The sequence below is a fragment of the Phocoena phocoena genome, chromosome 19 (assembly GCF_963924675.1).
Source record: "Phocoena phocoena chromosome 19, mPhoPho1.1, whole genome shotgun sequence".
Classification (NCBI taxonomy): domain Eukaryota; kingdom Metazoa; phylum Chordata; class Mammalia; order Artiodactyla; family Phocoenidae; genus Phocoena; species Phocoena phocoena.
The window spans coordinates 8,782,504-8,801,322 of NC_089237.1; positions in this window are offsets into that span (position 1 = coordinate 8,782,504).

An 18,819-nucleotide genomic window follows, 5' to 3' on the forward strand; every position below is an offset into this window, starting at 1 on the left:
GGGAATGTCTTAGCCATAACGCTCCCCTTTCTCCTTCACGTGACTTTGGAAATTCTACTTCCTCCTGACCACAGTCCACGCAGTGCCCTCTCCAGCCCCGCCTCTCTCTCACTAGTGACCTACTCTTGCCTTTCACATACGCTTCGGTCACATGACCTCCTCTCTGGGCAATGCTGCAGACCCCAGAGGACACCTGTGCCACCTTCTGCCTCCCCCTGTCAGCCCACAGGGAGTAGAGGCTGGTGGGCAGCCCGGGGCTTCCCACAGTTTGAGATAGACAGGTGTCTCTTAGGAATGGTTTAGGGAGGGTGGATGATGAAATTGTCTGTGGATCTGAAGCAAGTCGACCAGGCTGAGTCTAGAGAGGCCAAGAGTCCCTGTGCCCCAGGGCCCTTCCCCCACCCCCAGCCTCTGCATTTGGGGCCGAGGCCCTTCATCTGCCCAAAGCAAACCCAAAGTGAAGGACCTCTGGGACCCAGGATTATGGACACTTACAACTAATGCCAAATAAACAAGAAAAATTATATGTAATTACTTCTAAAGTCATTTACTTGTCCTAGTAATTGGCCTGTGCATCCTTTAATCTTTAATGCTCTTTTAAAATTCAGCCTCAGGGAGTCATCACTGTTATTGACGTTTGTCATGGTGAGGACTCTGGAGGCATGGGGCTTTGGTTAAGACGTCTTCAAAAGAAATAGCCAATTTAAGAAGACATGACATTCACACCCGGCGGGGGGAAGAGATGCAGGGTGAGGGGCTGTGGCTGCCTGCATTTTCCTGGGTTGGATAACAGTGGCAGTGACGATGATGGTGATAATGGTGATGGTGACAATGACTATGACACGAAGATTTATTGATGGCTCAGCGCGTGCTGTAAATGATCTCCATACATCCTCTTAACAAACCTTTGCAATAGGTGCTATTATTCAGTAACCTGCATGAAGATACCCAGCTCTTAGGTGCTAAATCCAAGCTGGACCTCATGTGTTTGGGATCCTCAAACCCTTCGCCGCTGTTTCCCATAGGGTGGCCCACAGCCGCTGCCCTGCAGAGACACCCTCCTAGGACGCCACACCTACAGGTACACTTGGACAGGAGAGGTAACTTACCTCTCTAAACTTGGTTTTCTCGTCTGCAAAATGGGAGCAATGGTTCCAATTTTATTGTATGTCGTGAGGATTAAATGAGATCCTATAAATGCAAGTGCTTATTATACGGCAGTTCTCTCTGCTTCCTTCCATGCAAGATGGGAGTAAGGGACTCAAGCAGAGTGCCTACTTTTCCATCTCACCTGAAGATGAAAATGTGGAGAGACACCTTGCTAACTTCCTGTTTCACTCCTTCAAGTGTCGCTAAGCCGGTGTTCTGAATGGGCTAGTTCTGTGCGGGCGTTACAGGTTTCCTTTCAGATAGATTTGCAATATTAGTGATATCAGATAAATTGTCTTTGCATCCCTAGCTCAGCCTCTCAGCAGTCAGGTGTCATTAGTGCCACCTTATCTTACCCCATCTTATCTAATTATGGTAAGAACATTTAACAGAGATCTACCCACTTGACAAATTTTCAAGTGTACAGAACAGTATTGTTAACTACGAGCAGGATGTTGGAAGCAGACCTCTAGAACTTCTTCTTCTTGCGCAACTGAAATTCTGTACCCCTTGAAGAGCAACTGCCTCCTCTCACCTCCCCCTGGCCTCTGACAACCAGCATCGTACTTCCCGCTTCCATGAATCTGATTGTTTTAGATCTTTCGTCTGAGTAGAACCACGCAGCACTTGTCCTTCTGTGGCTGGCTTGTTTCACGGAACGTCACGTCTTCAAGAGTCATCTATGTTATCCTATTTGGCAGGATTTCACTCATTTTTAAGGCTGAAGGATATCCCATTTTATGTATATGCCACATTAATTTACGCATTCATCGAGATATTTCTCCAAAGAAGACATACAGATAAGAAAAGGTGCTCGGCATCACTAATCATCAGGGAAACGCAAATCAAAACCACAGTGAGACACCACCTCACACCCGTCAGGATGGCTGTCATCAAAAAAGCAAACAATAAGCATGTCGGTGAGGGTGTGGAGAAATTGGAACCCTTGTGCACGATCGGTGGGAGTGTAAAATGGTGCAGCCGCTGTGCAAAACCACGTGGAGATTCCTCAAAATATTAAAAATGGAGCCACCACATGGTCCAGTGTCACCTTTAAAGATACCCTGTGATCCTTCTCCCTCCCGTCCTGGTTCGGGTCCCACAGTCAAGGACAGGTGGAAGCCCAGGAGTGCTTCCTGAATTTCAACTGTTAAGCAAATGAATGGAGCTGACGGACGGGTATTTGGGGTCTGCTATTAAAGCTCAGTCAAGGGCCTCCCTGGCGGCGCAGTGGTTGAGAGTCCGCCTGCCGATGCAGGGGACACGGGTTCGTGCCCCGGTCCGGGAAGATCCCACATGCCGCGGAGCGGCTGGGCCCGTGAGCCACGGCCGCTGAGCCTGCGTGTCCGGAGCCTCTGCTCTGCAACGGGAGAGGCCATGGCAGTCAGAGGCCCGTGTACCGCAAAAAAATTTTTTTTAATTAAAAATAAATAAATAAAAAGCTCAGTCAATTAGGAAAACGAGCACCCGAGCCCCCTCCGTCAAGGCGTGCCTTGAAGAGGGTCAGAGAGGGGAGGTTCCTCCTGAGGATGTCGCGGCCTGAGGGTGGGTGAATCCTGAGGGGCCCATACCTGCCCCGTGATCAGTGGCTCCCACAGAGCCCACAGCGCAGCTCTCACCCCAAAGCCCCTGCCATCCTCGCCCACATTCTTCCTCCCAGGTGGATTCCCTCCTAGAGAGTCGGCTCAACCCCCAACACCTACCTTTCTCCGAGCCTCGTGTCTAATAAGGCGCCCAGCTTGTGATTCTTCCTTTGAATTCTCCCTCGAGTTCCTCCCTGCCTTCCTCTGGGCCCTGAGACCAGCACAGGCACTTTCTTGACCAGATTCAGCATCAGCTTCCTTCCTGGTCTCTAACCTGGGATAAGCAGCCCAGGTGTGTCCCTCCCTTTGCTGAAAACACCTGGTAGGTCCTGCGTCCTCCTGGAGCTGGCTCCCGCCCAGCCACGCCTTTCCCACCCTTCCCATCATCAGTTTACACTCCATCACTAATAGGACCATGCCGTACTCAGGCCAGACTCCTGCTTTTGCTGCTCTTATTTCAGAGATAACACCCGCTCCCCCTGTTTCAAGCGGGGCATCCTCTAGCATTCAGCTCAGTTCGCCCATCCCCGGTGCCGGCTTCAGCACACATCCCCCACCATCCACGTCCCTGCCACCTTCCACGAGAACCAACCCATCCTCCTGCCTGGGCTTCCTCAGGAGCTTGGAGTCCGTTCCACGCTGGCCACTGAATCGTTTTCCTTGTTCCCCCCTGGACAGCAAGCTCCTGGAAGGCAGCAACCCCATCCTACATTTATCTTGCCTCCCCTTCAGCCCCTAGCCCCGGGCTGGACAAGTACTCAGCACACAATCCACTCCTGCCTAATGAATTGGCCGAATAAATTAATTTGGGGCTCGTTTTCCCGGCTTCCTGCCTGTGTGAAGAAGCCATCTCCTTGACCCGTGGGGTCAGGCCCCCAAGGGTGCGACGTGCACTGCCTGGCACATTAAGCCTGGCCCCAGAGCCTATTAAACGGAGGGGGAGGGAGGGCATGCGGCAGAGACCGGCCCCAGAGACCCCGCAGGGGGTCGCGCTGTTTAAGGAGGTTAAAGCCGGCAGGGGCAGGCTCCGCAGCTAGCTGTTCTCACGCATTCATCGCAGCTGCTGCTGGGGGCCCGCCTGCTAGAATGTGTTAATTTGGTAATTACCGAGGAAGGGGGGAGGCGGCTCTGTAACCTCTGTCATCATTTTTTAGCCGAAATATGAAATGGAAATGGGCAGAGTGAGACATTCCAGCAAGGATTTAAACATAGATGCCCTTCCTCTCCAGCCGTGATTCCCTCAGTATGGGATGTGAGCTGTCTCCTTCCCCCCTGTTTCTGCCCAGCGTCACTGTCTTTTCCCCCTGAGAAGGGAGTGGCCCCAACACGGAGAGGGGCCCCAAGTCAAGGTCAAGTTCTGTTTCTTGGAGTGACAGGACTGGAGCCCACACTTCAGGGCAAGTATCACAACAGCCAAAAGATTCCAGACCCCCAGGCCCCCAGCTGTGCCTACATCCCCAACAGACTTCCCTAAGGGGCGGGGGGCTCCCCACTCCCCCAGTTGGGGTCTTCATCCCAAATCCCTGCTCCAACAAAGCTTTCCTTCACCCCCTGCCCCAACCTTTGCCCTTGAGTCTGTCTCTCTCCTCCCCGCCTGTCCCCCGCCCCACTGACAGCTAGGTGACAACCAGGACCTCCTGGGGTGCTTCGTGGGGACCATGCTGGGTCTCTGTATGTGGATCTTCAGCGCTCAACAGTGCTGCAAGCAGGCGTGCAGCTTTACAGAGCCAAGCAGCAACCAGGTGGGGAGCCCCGCTCTCCCACCTGGAGCACCCAGGCATGATCTGTTTTCTGACCTGTCAAGCATCCCTGGAATCACTGCCTTTCTCCTGATTCCCATTGCTCCAAAGGTCTGGGAGAAGACTTTGGTGTCTCTCCGGGACTGTCCAACAGCCTAGTGAAGTCTCTCCCTTCAGCCAGGCTCTGTCCCCTCTGAGCCTCTCCTTCTGCCACTCAAGGACATAGATGTTGGGGTGACAGACTCGGGTTGCAACCTCAGAGAAACAGCGCAGTCCTCACGGTGGCCCTGCAGGACCGTCAATGACCAGGCCCCTCGTGGCTCAACTTCTCCCTCATTAGGCTCCAGTCATGCTGGCCACCTGCCCTTCTGGTTCCTTGGGTCTGGGGTGGCTCTGGTCACTGGTCTATGTTCGAGCTCTCCAGGCGGGTCTAATGTGCAACCAGGCTTGAGATCCAGGATCTCCAGGATGAAGTTCAAGGACTTTCAGTACTTCTCTGACCTGGCCTGGATCTATCCTTCCAGCCCCTCTCCCTCCCCAGCCCCTCCTCCCCTCGCCTCCCAACCCCTGCTCTGAAGTCACAGCACCCATAGCCCACGCTATTTCACACCTCTGTCCCTTGGCCCTTGCAATCGCTCCCGCAGGGAAGAACCTCTGTTAACATCTTGGATATTTCCTCCAGCCCTTGGTGTCTCCCTCCATCTCCTTGGTGAAACCTTATCGATCCCTTTCTGTTCCCTGTCTTACTTTGCCCTTTAAGGTTTGCACTGGAGACTGTGCCTATCTCTAAGTCCTTGGCCCACTGCATTCTAATCATTATTGGCTCTGATAATGTGGAAAGACAGGGGTCTCAGTGCCAGAGAGACCTGGGTTTAACCCTTAGATCCCCCACTTACATTTCCTGACCAGGGGGCAGTCATGGACCAGCCCTGAGTCTCAGTCTTCTCATCCACGAACCACAAATATTCACTCAACACATTGTTGTGAGTGCCTCCTGTGTGTGTCATTAATTTCAGACTTACCTTCTCATTCCATCCTCACAGCACTACCCCGTGAAACGACACATGACACTTACGGATGCCGCTGCACAGGCGTCCTGCTCCATCCTTGCGTGTCGTGGACCCTGTGGCCAAACTCCTTCTCCGCCCCACCTCCACCCAGCGCCCCACACATCTGGTCGGTCTCTGGCTCAGTGGGTGGGATGCCTCCTGCACAAGGTATTGGGAGGTCATATTAGATCATACCTGCCAAGCGCTGAGAGCACAGGAAGCCCTCCGTGCACCTTAGCTCTCCTATCTTCTAAAGAATCACCTGCCGAGTAGAGAAATGGGTTTTATACTATGTCTTGTAGGGTCGTTGAGAAGATGAAATGAGATAATGTTTGTGAAGCTTGACATGTAATCAATTACTTAATAAATGTGAGTTCCCTTCCCTCCCCACATGCCTCACCCCCAGCAGAGGGACTGGCATGTAGTCGGGACTCAATGCGTATCAGGATGACGAAACTCACATTTCTGGTGCTGTCCACCTAGTTCCCGCAATGTCAGCACTTTTCTCCTCCATTCATCCACCTTTCCATCCATCTATTGATTCATCCAGCAAATTAAACACCTGTCGTGTGCTGGACACCGCTCTAGGCATAGGTCCGTGTCCTCAGAGGGCTGACACTCCAGAGGGGGAGACAAACAAAGACCTGGCTGCATAGTATAATCCCAGGTAGTGATATAGGCGATTGATAAAAACAAAGGAGATGAGGGGATAGAAGTGATTTCCTTCTCTGCAGGCAGGGGAATGTTTCCCATACAGTACCGAGAAAAGTCCTCTCTGAAAAGGTGATATTTGGTCTTTTTAAAAGTTAATGTTGGGGGCTTCCCCGGTGGCGCAGTGGTTGAGAGTCTGCCTGCCGATGCAGGGGACACGGGTTCGTGCCCTGGTCCGGGAAGATCCCACATGCCTCGAAGTGGCTGGGCCCGTGAGCCATGGCCGCTGAGCCTGTGCGTCCGGAGCCTGTGCTCCACAACGGGAGAGGCCATAACGGTGAGAGGCCCGCGAACCACAAAAAAAAAAAAAAAAAAAAAAAGTTAATGTTAACTTTTCAGAAAGTACAGGAGAACATAACGTTCTTCCATAACCATCATTCAGAAATCACTCCATTCCCAACCCCTTGTCTTTTGTCTTCATATTTAAACATGCAGATTTGTATCTTACTCTAAAACAACATTACACTGGAATCGTTTTGTAGCTATATTTATGTTTTTCCATTTTCTGTGTATCGATGTATAACATGTATTTTTAAAAAACTGGTACCATAAATATATATGCAGTTTTCCCACCTTTACATAGGAGGTGCGTATTATTGTACAAATTCTAGAAAATCAAGATAAGGAAGAAAATAAAGACAACTTCTAATCCTACCACTTGACATATTGGTCTACATTCTTCCCATTTTTTTCCCATCCTTATAAAAGCGGGAAGACGCTAGGCAGAGAGTACATTCCGTTTTTGTACCTGGCTTTTTCGTGATGGTGCTTTAAAGCGGGGAGGCGGTTGGACTCAGGTGGCAGAAGAAGATATCAAAGTCCAGGACACAGCATCAGAACCCACATGCTTTGGTCCATTCTCCATGACTGACTGTGCCAAGTCCTTTCATCTCTGAGTCCAGGTTCCTCACGTGCAAAAGGGAGTCGGAAGCCCTCCCTGGATCATAAGCCTGGAATACACACTGGAGACCAAAGGATGCCTGCCCACAACCTGCCCTGGACGAACATGCAGAGAGTTCAGTAAAGACCGTGAGCACCAGGGATGGGATGGCAGGAAGCCCCTCCAAGAATACATTGTTGAGTCACACTTTATACTTTCTTATTTACCCCTCGCACCATCCCCTCAATGTTGGCATTACTTTGCCCATTTTACAGATGGGGAAACTGCCTCAGAGAGGGCAGGAAACCTGTAAGTCCAAGAGTCCTAAGCTTGAGAGCAGTAGGGCGATTTGCACCCACGTGGCCCGAGGCCACGCTGTAGAAGGTAAACTGGCCCAGCACCTCTATGAAGTGTGATGGGCAAAGTGCCCAGGGTGTCCTGGAGAACAGAAATTGTGTTTGAGGTAAAACTACTCAAATTAAATTGTGGGAGAGAATCTTGCTAAATGAATCCCAGTGTTTACTTTCTCTGAGTTGACGAGGGCCCACCTGGAAACAGGATTCATGGCCAACGAGCCATCAGCCAGATGAGGCCGTGGGCTCTGCTCCAGCCTCTGCCCCTTAAACACCCGCGCACGGCGTTCTAGCGTGAAGCCCAGCCTGTGAGATCCTGATCCAGACAGGGAGGCACTCACCTCTGGACACGCCTTAGCTCATCTATTTTTTAAAAATTCTTTAGAAATACTAATTTTATTACTGAAAAAAGTAACAATTGCAGAACCTAAAAATTAAAATAGTGTAAAGAAATATTTGCCTAAGAGTCCCTCTCCCTCTTGCCTCCAGCCCCCCCAGAAGGAACTATTGAGAACTGTTTGCGTATCCTTCCAGAAACTCTGTGTACACGTAATCGCATATGTTTGTGTATCTTTATACAATATACACCCCTCTGTATCCTTTCTTTTCAAACAACGTATGTCTGATGTCTCTTAAAAGCAGCATATTTGGATCTACCCCAACCTTTTTATTGGCTACATGGTATTCCACCACCTGGATGGGCCCTGGTTGATTTACCCAGCCCCATACTGATGGGTACTTTGGCATTTTACAGGGTTTTGCTGTCACAGTTGCTGCTGTAATGAATGTTCCTGTACAGGTATCTTCACATACATTGTCCAAATGTGTCTCTACCTGTAGAATAATTCCTAAAAGCAGAACAGAATTCATTATCGCTCTGGAGGTCCCAGCAGATGGAATGGGAGATAAGAAATAGAGAGAAGAGGTACACAAACTAGAAAGCACAAGACAGATCTGTCATTATTTGCAGACAAGAGAATCTTCTACCTAGAATATTCACACAGATTGTTAGACCTGATGGGAGGGTTCAGCAATATGACCAGATAGTAGCTCATCATAAAAAAATCAATCGTCTTCCTAGTCTCCAGCAGTAACCATTTAGAAAATGTAATATTAAAAAAAAGTAGTGGAATTTCGAGCCAAACTGTCCTCTAAGCCAGTGCGTCTCTTTAGACTACATGAGCATCACCTAAAGGGCTTAAAACACGGATTGCTGGGCCCCACCCCCAGTTTCCAGTTCAGCAGGTCCAGGGTGGTACCTGGGAATCTGCATTTTCACAAACTCCAGGTGATGCTGGCCTTTGGACCCCACTCTGAGCAGCAAGCTGTAAAGTCGTTGTTCCCATTTCCACTGCACCCAGTCACGTGTGAGGGAGCACATCACACCCCCCACTTCTTCACCAAGGCTACCGTCAAAGTCTGTGCTGTTTACCCAATTGGATGGACGAAAATCTTATTTTATTGTTTCAATTTGCATTTCTTTAATTATGAATGAGGCTGGGCATCTTCCCACACGTTTGGTCTTGGCCTTAATTTTCATGCCACCGGATGTTAAAGGGCCATCCATGGGTGATGAAATGTTCACATCACCAGGTGGCAGTGCCATCTCCCGTTGAGTCCTGCCCACGCCTCCAGCTACGTGCCCCCCTCTATGGCGAAAAGGAACGTAGAAGGCCCTGCTGGCCAGGCCCCTGCCTCCAGCCCGGCGCCCCGTGATTCACAGCCCTCACGAGAACACTTTCCCACACTGAACCATCTCTTTGGTGGCAAGAGCAAAGAATGTGAATCAAGAAAACTTAGTATCTCAGACCACAATGTCTCTTCACTGAAAATGCAAAGTGAGGCCAGAGAGGCAAGTCAGAGGAATTGCAACAACGCCAGCATCTTAACCAAGGGCTTGATTGCATATTTAAAGCAATGCTCTGACACTCAAGAAATAGTGAGGTGGATCGGAGGAAGCTGGCGAGCCGCCCTGTGCGAGGTGGGGGTCTTCATGCCATTCCAATCGTGCAATTTTAGAAATGCGTCCTGGCATGTTTGTTAATAAAGACACAGAGCTGAGGCAACACATCAGGTTTTTGTTTCAGCCCATTGTCTATCTCCAGAGAAATGTTATTGGAATCATATTGCATTTTCAGGTCCGATGAAGCTGTAGTAATATAAGCATTTTATGCAAATGTGTTGTAGTGGAGAGGAGAGCACATCATGTACCATAAATCTTAAGGTAACGGAGCCCTTGTTACTTCTCAGCTTTAACACATCCTGATAGGAGGCAATTATTTTGGACCAACAGACTGCCTTTCATGGAAGTTCATCTCTGCTTGAAGCTAGAGCCTGTTTGCTAGTACAGATTTATGGAGTGTGATGACAGGCAAGCCCAGGTGGCCATGAGCAAGGCCACGGAAGGAGAGGAAGGCTCACCATGCACGCACCCATCCATCTGTCCTCCTGGGAGGCAGCATCCCGTCGTGGGCACGAAGGTGGGCTCTGAACTAGGGTTCTGGGGTTAAAGCGACTGAGGTAGAGACTTTGCTCTGCCTTTTACCACCTGGATGGCCTTGGACAGCTTTCTTCACCTTTCTCTGCTCCATTTTCCTCATCAGCAAAACAGAGATGATGATGGTCATTGAGGGGGGGTCAAGTGGGGCAATGCACATGAGATGCTCAGGGCAGGCCTGGCATTACACACGGTCAGGATGTTTGCCATTGTAACATTTGTTCATTTGACAACAATGCCATCAAGTGCCTATTCCTTAGACAGCCTTGTGGGAAGAACCAACTGAGTGTGTGTGTGTGTGTGTGTGTGTGCGTGCACGCATGTGTGCACGCTGGGCTGGCTGGGGACGCCCTGCAGCTTCGTGAGGACTCTGCAGGCTCGAGGGTTGGGTCCCTCACTGTTGGCATGTGTATGGCTCTTGCCATACACTGTCCACAAATCACCTGCAAAGATTTGTCACCAGGCTGGTCACTCTCCCAGTCCCCTCTGTTCCACACCATGACCGTCCTTTATTTGGAAAGCTGTGTTGACAGAGCAAAAAACTGAAAGATCGTCTGCTGTTGGGACTGTCATGTGTCCACGGCCGGGCAACGGTTCCCCTTACACTGCTGTCTCAGCTCACCTGGTCCTGGGACCGAGGGGGCTGTCTTCTTGGCGCTGTGCCGTCCATCTGGAGATATCTGTTGACCAGCTGGTATGTGAAGGACACAGTGTTAGCGCAGGGATGACTCACAGGTTGACAAGACCAGCCTCTTCCTGATGGGAGGGGTGTCCCAGGTGACCGTGACACCTCAAGGTGTGCAGCATGTGGGGGGTGGGGGTGGCGGTCAGGAGGGAGCGGTGCTTCCAGCTGGGAAATCGGGAGGGCTGCCTGGGCAGTGGTTCCAGAGCAGCCTTCAAGGACAGGGTGGTCTGACTCTACCCAGGAGGCACAGGGCTGCCCAACGTTCTTTGGAGGCTGTCCTGTCCTGGCTTCATTCTGTGTCGTCCTCTTGCCCCACAGCCAAATCTGAGAACCCTTTAGTGTGTTCCAGGACGGAGGAGAGAAGGATTAGAGCAGAGAGGGAGTCTGCCCTCCCTCACTGGCGTCACCCGATCCATCCTTTACCTTTCCTCCATATCCCTTCTGCTGTCTCGGGTCTTCTTGAATTAAAAAAAAGAAAAGAAGAGAAAATCCTGTGTGCTCAGGCTGAGACATTTAGAAGGCAAGGAGAGTATGAAAGAGGCTAGAGTCGGGGGAGGGGTTAACTTAGAAAAGTGTTTTTCAAACTTCTTAAACCTTGATTCATAGTAGGAAATAGATTTTGAAAAGCAATCCAGTCTCCATAAAAATGTCTGTGAACCCCCAAAAAATCTTTCATGAAATATGACCCTTTCTATGTGGGAAACACACTGAGAGTTTCTATTTCACGTTTTAAAACTCTCCCTACAGCCCGTGGTTCCCGTGGGGAAGTGGGAGCATTGCCTGCAGTTATGTGGGCAGGATCCAGATGGGGGCCTCTTGGCGGTCACAGGGGCAGAACCCAGGTGGGAGAATAAGGGAGGTCACGTGGGCAGCATCCAGGGTGGGGCCCAGCAGGAGGTCACGTGTGCAAAACCCGGGTGGGGGGGGGCCCAGTGGGAGGTCACGTGGGCAGAACCCAGGTTGGAGGGGTGCCCAGCAAGAGGTCACGTGGGCAGCGTCCAGGCTGGGGCCCAGTGGGAGGTCACATGCAAAGGCCTGTTACACGTGGACGTACAGCATCACTTGTGCAAACTGAATCCACTTCCAGTTCCTTCTCCCACTCCTAGACACTCCCAGGCATCTCCCGCCCTTAGCCACCTCTTAGGTGGACCTTTGGTGATGGAACTTCAGGGTCAAGGGTCTCTGGAGCCCCTGGGAGGTGGCTTCTCTAACTCTGGTAGAGCCAGCCCAGCAGGGCGGGAAGTGTGTCCTGTGGTCAGTGTGTCTGCCCGGTGGGCGCATCCAGGCCAGGCCCGCAAGCTCCCGGCCCTCCTCTCGGCTTAGAGGCAGGAGGGGCCCCCTCCTCTCACCGACCCAAATTTGGGTAGCTCAGAGGACCCACGGTGCCAGCCGGAGGGGTTCCTCACTCCACGAGCCCCTGTTTTGCTTCTCTTATGGAGTTCTGACAATTTGGAAGCTTTTTTTTTTAAATTGGGGTAGAAATCACGTGACATAAAATTAACCATTTGAAAGGGAACAGTTAATGGCATTTAGTACATTCACAATGATGTACAGCTGTCACCTCCATCTAGTTCCAGAATGCTGTCATCACCCCCCAAAGAAACCTCACACCCGTTAGCAATCACTCCCCATTCTCCCCTCTTCCTAGCCCCCAGAAACCACGAATCTACTTCCTTACTTCTATGGATTCTCCTATTCTGGGACATTTTATATAAATGGAATCATACAGTATTTGTGTTGTTGTGTCTGGCTTCTCTCACTCTGCATAATGTCCTCAAGCCTCGCCAGCGTCATAGCCTGGGTCAGTACTTCACTCCTTTTTAATGGCTGAATAAGATTCCATTGAATGCATACACACATCTTGTTTATCCATTCGTCATCTGGGTTGTTTCTACCTTTTGGCTACTGGGAAGAGTTATCATCATTTTACCAATGGAGCTGAGGCTTTATTTTCTTATCTGATTTCTCTGCTGGACCGAAGGCTCGTGAGGTAGGCGTGGGTTTGGTGTTCTCGTTGTTGCAACCCCCAGGTTCACAGGTTGCGCAGCGAGCCCACAATGAGTGCGGGTGGGATGGGAAAGGGAGGAAGATGTTGCTACCTGACCGCAGAAGCAACCAGCTTGCCTTGCACCCACCGTGCAGTCATTCCTCAATCCTCCCACAGCTCCTGGCCGAAGATATAACAGCCTTTCCAGCCTTCCCTCTGCTCTCTACCTGGGCACCCGGGATCCAACAAAGGGAGGCTGGACCAGGTGTCTTCCCGCCCACCCTCCTCTGACCTGGGGGGACTTAGATCCACGCCTTCCTTTTTTCCCACACAGAAATCACTGGGCTAGACTCCTGAGGAAAGCAGCCCCATGCTTGTGGAAAGAGACCCCCACGAAACTGCGTGACGTGGACAAAAATGCATTTGGAGTTCTCAGGAGGGAGAGAGTGGCCACCGTCATTCGCAATCTCAAGAGACGTGAGGCAAAAACGGTTGTGGCTCAGACCCCGGCCTCTAAGAGGAAACCAGAGATCTTTTCTTTAAATGTCTTGCTGATATGGTATTTTATTTTATTTTTTTAAATCAGTGCTCTGTTGCCATAGATGAGTATGTCTCTTCTGGTTAGGGAAGGCTGCTGCAGTCTGGGAGAAATACGGGCGGCTATAAATACAGAAAGTTGGCCGGTTAACCCCATGTGTGGGCACTGAGAGCCAGGCACATGGGGGTGCTGAGGGTCCGAAGGGGTGCTCTCAGCTTAGAAGGGACAGAGTGGTGATAAGTGAGCATCGCCTGGGACCATACATGGTCCGGGAACCGAGATAGATGCCTTCACCCTGCATTTCCCCGAGGACCCTGCTGGGCAAGTGCCTCCCCATTTTACAGATAAGGAAAATGAGACACGAAGTGAGTGAGCCATGCCCAAGCTCACATAGCTCCCTAGAGACAGATCAGCCTTTAAATCCTCCGGAAAGGCTGAGTTCTATTTACTGCATCACGTACCCCGGAGGGAAGAGGCAAAATTTCCCTTTCCGCGGCCCAAGATGCTGCCTCTGTCACCCCAGCTCCATCCATCCAAGGCCCGCGGGCCCAGGAAGCCCAAGGAGGCCCTGCCCCACCAGGCTTCAGCCTCTTTTATTGCACTGATTTTTAGTGCAACGTGCTGCCTGCCACATGGTTGCACGGAGCTTATATAAATTACCCCACCAGTGCGATTAACTGTTTGTCCAGGCTAATCGTCAGTATTAAATCTCGCTCCGTCACAGTTTTAAAGCTTAATTTAAAATCTCCATCTTTACGAAATCCGTACTCCCTCCCACCAAGGGGGAAAAACAGATTTAACGGGTTTAGCTCATCTCCATTTGTAGCAGCCCAAGTCCTAATTAGGAGCGCACCAAGCGGACGAGGAAGGAGCCTGCAGACCAGCTCCTCTGCTCGCTGGCAAGTCCTGCCGGGAGATGCCCTTGTCTCTGCTCTCCTGCATGAAGCTCCGAATTAAAAGTTACTGCGCGGAGACTCCCGAGCCCCTGTGGTGGCCCCTCCTCGATTCAGCATAAATCTCGTCTGCGTGCTTAGAGACAGGGACGGAATTCATCCTCGAAGGCAGGGATGCACAGCAGGCATGAGGAAACAGCCAGGAGACCCCCGGTGCTCACTAGATAAGGATTGAAGGGCAGCCAGGGAGGGAGGCGGGTAGGCGAGGGGCTCCTCCTTGCTGGCAGGAGTCAAAGACCCCAAGGGTGCACGGGTTCCCACCGCCTTCCTGAGCCCCGTGCCCCTCCCTGCACCCCCCTCCCTGAAGACCGATGCTGTCATTGCAGCTTCTTAGGAGTCAGGAGGGGTCCCTTTCCTCTCATGGGACCGGCCCTTCCTTCCTCTTTCTTCCTGTTACCGGATCCCCCCTAGTCTCCACCTCTTCATTGTCTCGGGGGGGAAACTGAGACCCAGAGAGGGGCTGTGACCTGTCCAAGGGCACACAGCTGGGTTGGCTTCAGGCTGAATCCCGGTGGTCTTGACACCCATCACCCTGCTATGATGACCATACAACTCATCATTCCAACAGACAGACTTGGGGGATGAATATTACTAATGCTTATTACTAGTGATATGCATTATATACGTACACATGTGCCTGTATTTGTGCCCACTGTCCCTCATCCTCTCACCTGGGTGTGGAGGGTGGGCTGGAGGCAGCAGAGAGAGAGGATAGGGCGGTCAGAAGTCTTGGTCTGTGGGAGGAGGTCATGGACCAGCATGAAAACAGAAGAGATGGGAAATAGGGCAGCCCCAGGGAGATGGGCAGGACACGGGCACTGGGGAGCTCCAGGGAAGACTCAATAATAACTTCAGGGTTTGGGTCCAGTGGTACCAATGACCCCATGAAGCCAGCGGCGGGGCCCCAGTTTGCTGGGAAAGGTGAGGCTGCCGGCAATGGTACTACAAGGACCTCTGCCAGGCTTCTAGACTCCTGCCAGGCAGCGCCATTTCCACCTTGGTGTCCCTAGTACCTGCCAAGCAGCCAGCAAGTGTCCCACACTCAGCAAATGTTGGTTGAATAATCCGGGTGGCGAGCCCGGCAGGAGCTGAAGACAGGGGCCGGGGCTGCAGGGGATCGGCAGTGTGCATGGCTCACCCTTGAGTTGCCCCCAGCCTCTGAGAGTGTCCACGCTTAGACGGTTGAGGCTAGGCTCTGGTGGCAAAGGAAGGTGGTCGAGAAGCAGGAGAGGGAGTCATGCACAGCCACACACGGAGGGAGAAGAGAGTGACCAACGATGCCCAGTGACCGAGGTAGCTGAGGCGGAAGGCCAAGGCCAGGACCTTGGATGTGAGGTGTGGAGTATTGTGGGCACGCTCGAGTCTGCTGTACAAGTTGGCGTATATTCAGGGTGACCAGATTAGAAGCAGAATTGCTTGGATTAAGAAAGGAGATTGTGGGCTTCCCTGGTGGCGCAGTGGTTGGGAGTCCGCCTGCCGATGCAGGGGACACGGGTTCGTGCCCCGGTCCGGGAAGATCCCACATGCCGTGGAGCGGCTGGGCCCGTGAGCCATGACCGCTGAGCCTGCGCGTCCGGAGCCTGTGCTCCGCAACAGGAGAGGCCACAACAGTGAGACACCCGCATACCGCAAAAAAAAAAAAAAAAAAAAAGGAAGAAAGGAGATTGGGAAGAACTTGAGTGCATGTCTGTCTGGAGAAGCTGGGGGGTAAGATGGACAAGCACAGGATGACAATTTGGGAAAGAGAGACATGAGGGGACCATGAGGACCATGGAAGGAAGGAGGGAGGGAGGGAGGGGGAAGGGAGGGAGGGAGGGAGGGGAGGGAGGGAGGGAGGGAGGGAGGGAGGAGGGGAGGGAGGGAGGGAGGAGGGGAGGGAGGGAGGGAGGGAGGGAGGAGGGGAGGGAGGGAGGAGGGAGGGAGGGAGGGGAAGGGAGGAGGGAGGGAGCAGGGAGTGGGAGGGAGGAAAGGGGATGATGGGGGAGCTCACTCTGGAGGCTCAGAGCCCCAGGAACACTGGAGTGAACGACCTTCAGGGCAGGATGGAAGGTGTTCCTGTCCTCAGCTGCAGGCATGCGGGAAGGTGGGTTCCTGTCCCTTCAGCAGTTTTCTCCATGAAACCGGATGCCCTCAGAGGGTCAAAGAGGGGCTCACCGGGCAGGGAAGCAAGGTGTCTGGAGCTCACACTGATCGTAGGCATTTTGCAGCATGGGAGAAAACAGCCTCCTAATCTCCTGCCTCCCAGGGCAAAGCCAAAAGAATCAGAGCGGCCGGCTTCCCCATGGAGCTCGCACTGCAAAATTAGGGGAAATGAGGAGGAGAAATAACAAGTGAGACTGGAGGAGAAAAAGCCTTAGAAACAGTGTGCTTGGAAAAGGTGAAGGGGGGAGGAGCGGGGGAGAGGGGACGCAGAAATCCGGAAACGTGTTCCTAGGCAGGATGCTGGTGGCAGGGTGCTGGTGCCCACTGGCAAGGGACAGAAGGGCCTTGGCTGAGAGGTACCATGAGGGCAGGAAGCAGGGGTGCCTGCCCACACTGCCCCCCGTCTCTCCTGGCTCCTGGCGGCAGCCACACGGTGTGGGGGGCACCAAAGCCCGCCATTCCTGCCCCAGCGGGACTCCCCACTGCCTGGCCAGCCGAGACTCCCTGAGCCGCACCGCGGCCTGAGGCCCTTCCCCAGGCCACCCTCCTTCGGCCTCTCCCTTCTCAGGGTCTGTCCCTCTTCCTGCCTCCAGTCATCCTTCGCAGCCATTTCCCCCAACAGAGCCCCTGCACGTTTGATTCCGTCCTGGCATCTGCTTCCCAGGGGACCCAAACTGACACCCTCCTCGTGGCTCAAAGCCACGAGGTCAGCTTCTACTGACCACCCCACACCCGCCAATTCCCTTCCACCCCCAGCAAGAGGCCTTGCCCTTGCCAGGGCCACCAGACCTTCAGTCCACCCGAGGGCACTTCAGCACCTGCTAACTTCTCAGGGGCCTCGTCTGGGCTGGGGTGGGGTGGGGGTCCCGGGGTTCCTTGGCCAGGCCTTGAGGAGGTTGCCTGCTGGTCAGTGATGTGGGCATTTAAGGTAGCAACAGAAGTGACTAATGATTTCTACTCTGCCTTCATTGGGTCAAAGGCCCATATGTGAGGAGGAAAAAGTCCTTTTCTGCCACCTCAGGACACGTTCCAGTCCTGAGTGGAGAGGCAGTGGGACAGAGAGCTCAGCGGCGGGCACCCCGGGAGAGGTGGCAACCCCAGCACTGGACCCTCACCGGCCTGGCCACACTCCCCCTGAGGAGGGGCCTGCAGTGCCCTGGAAGCTTCTGTCCTTTCTTGCCCAGGAATCTGGGGTAGAGGAGGTCTCCAGGGCTTGGACCTGAGCTGTTTCTTGCCTAGAACCCCAGCATTCACATATCCTGGTCTTGTCTGCAAGGAAGGGAGGAGGCAGGGCTAGTGTCCTGGGGCTGCCAAAACAGAGTACCCCAAACTGGGAGGTTTAAAACAACACAGACGTGCTCTCTCACGGTCCTGGAGGGCAGGAGTCCAAAATCAGGGTGGCTTCGGGGTTGGTTCCTTCTGGAGGCCCCAAGGGGAAGTCCGTTCGAGGTCTCCTAGTTTCTGTTGGTCACTGCAATCCCTAGTGTCCCTTGGCCTGTGGCCACACCAACAGATGTTGCCTCTGTCATCAGGCGGCCCTCTTCTCTGTGTCTCTGGGTTTCCTCCTTGTCTGTTTCTCTTTGGACTTTGGGCCTCGAGGCCTGGCCATCTCCATCCTTACCTGAATCACTTCTGCAAAGACCCTTATCCCAAATAAGGTCACAGCCTCAGGTTCTGGGTGGATGTGAATTTGGTGGGGGGGACCCCTATTGAACCCACTGCTGCAGGAAAGGGTCCTGAAACAGTGGGGTAGAGCTATGGTCCCCGAGGGCAGATGGGGTACCCACGTGTGTCCCAGCAGCAGAAATGGGCCCAGCAGAGCATGCCAGGGTCCAGGGGGCAGAGGGAAATTGAGCCCTTACCCCACCCTGTGCGTCTGGCTCAGCGCCCCCTTCCGACGGAGCCTTCCACCAATCCCACTCACCCCTGCCTGGTGGGGGACGGGGGGACTGTGAGGTCACCTTTTGATTTAATCAAGTTATTAAGACTCAGTGACTCGGGAGCAAAGACAAATGCTCTTCAGGAAGGTGCTCAGGACCAGCGGGCAGCGAGAACAAAGGATAATGCGCACCCTCCACCACCGTGGGAGCCGCCAGGGTTGGCTGACGATGGGGGGAGGGGAAGACTGGGGAGGGGACTTGGAATCTCCCCTCACAGCCAGGCAGGGAGGAAGCCCAGCCTTCCCTTCCCTTCCCTTCCAGGGAAGCTCGGCCGCGATTTAATATGCAAAGGTGGAGAGGCTGGCATCGTGGCGTGCCATATTTCAAACAAAGAATATACAACAAAGGGCCAGAGGACGCGGGGATTTGTCAGAATTCAGCGATGGGAGAGATTTATCTAAGCCGAGTGGAGGGGCCTGTGACCTTGGGCTTGAGAGCTTTAGAGCGAACAGGCGGCTGTTGAAGACGGAACAAAGAGATGCTTGTGATTACGTTATTTAATAGAATGGTCTTAAACTGTTGGGAGGGGGAATTAGGTGGCACAAGAGAATTGGTTTTTATTCCAGGAGATGTAAGGAAGATGTAATGGAGGGGAAAAAGCAGGGGGGCGGAG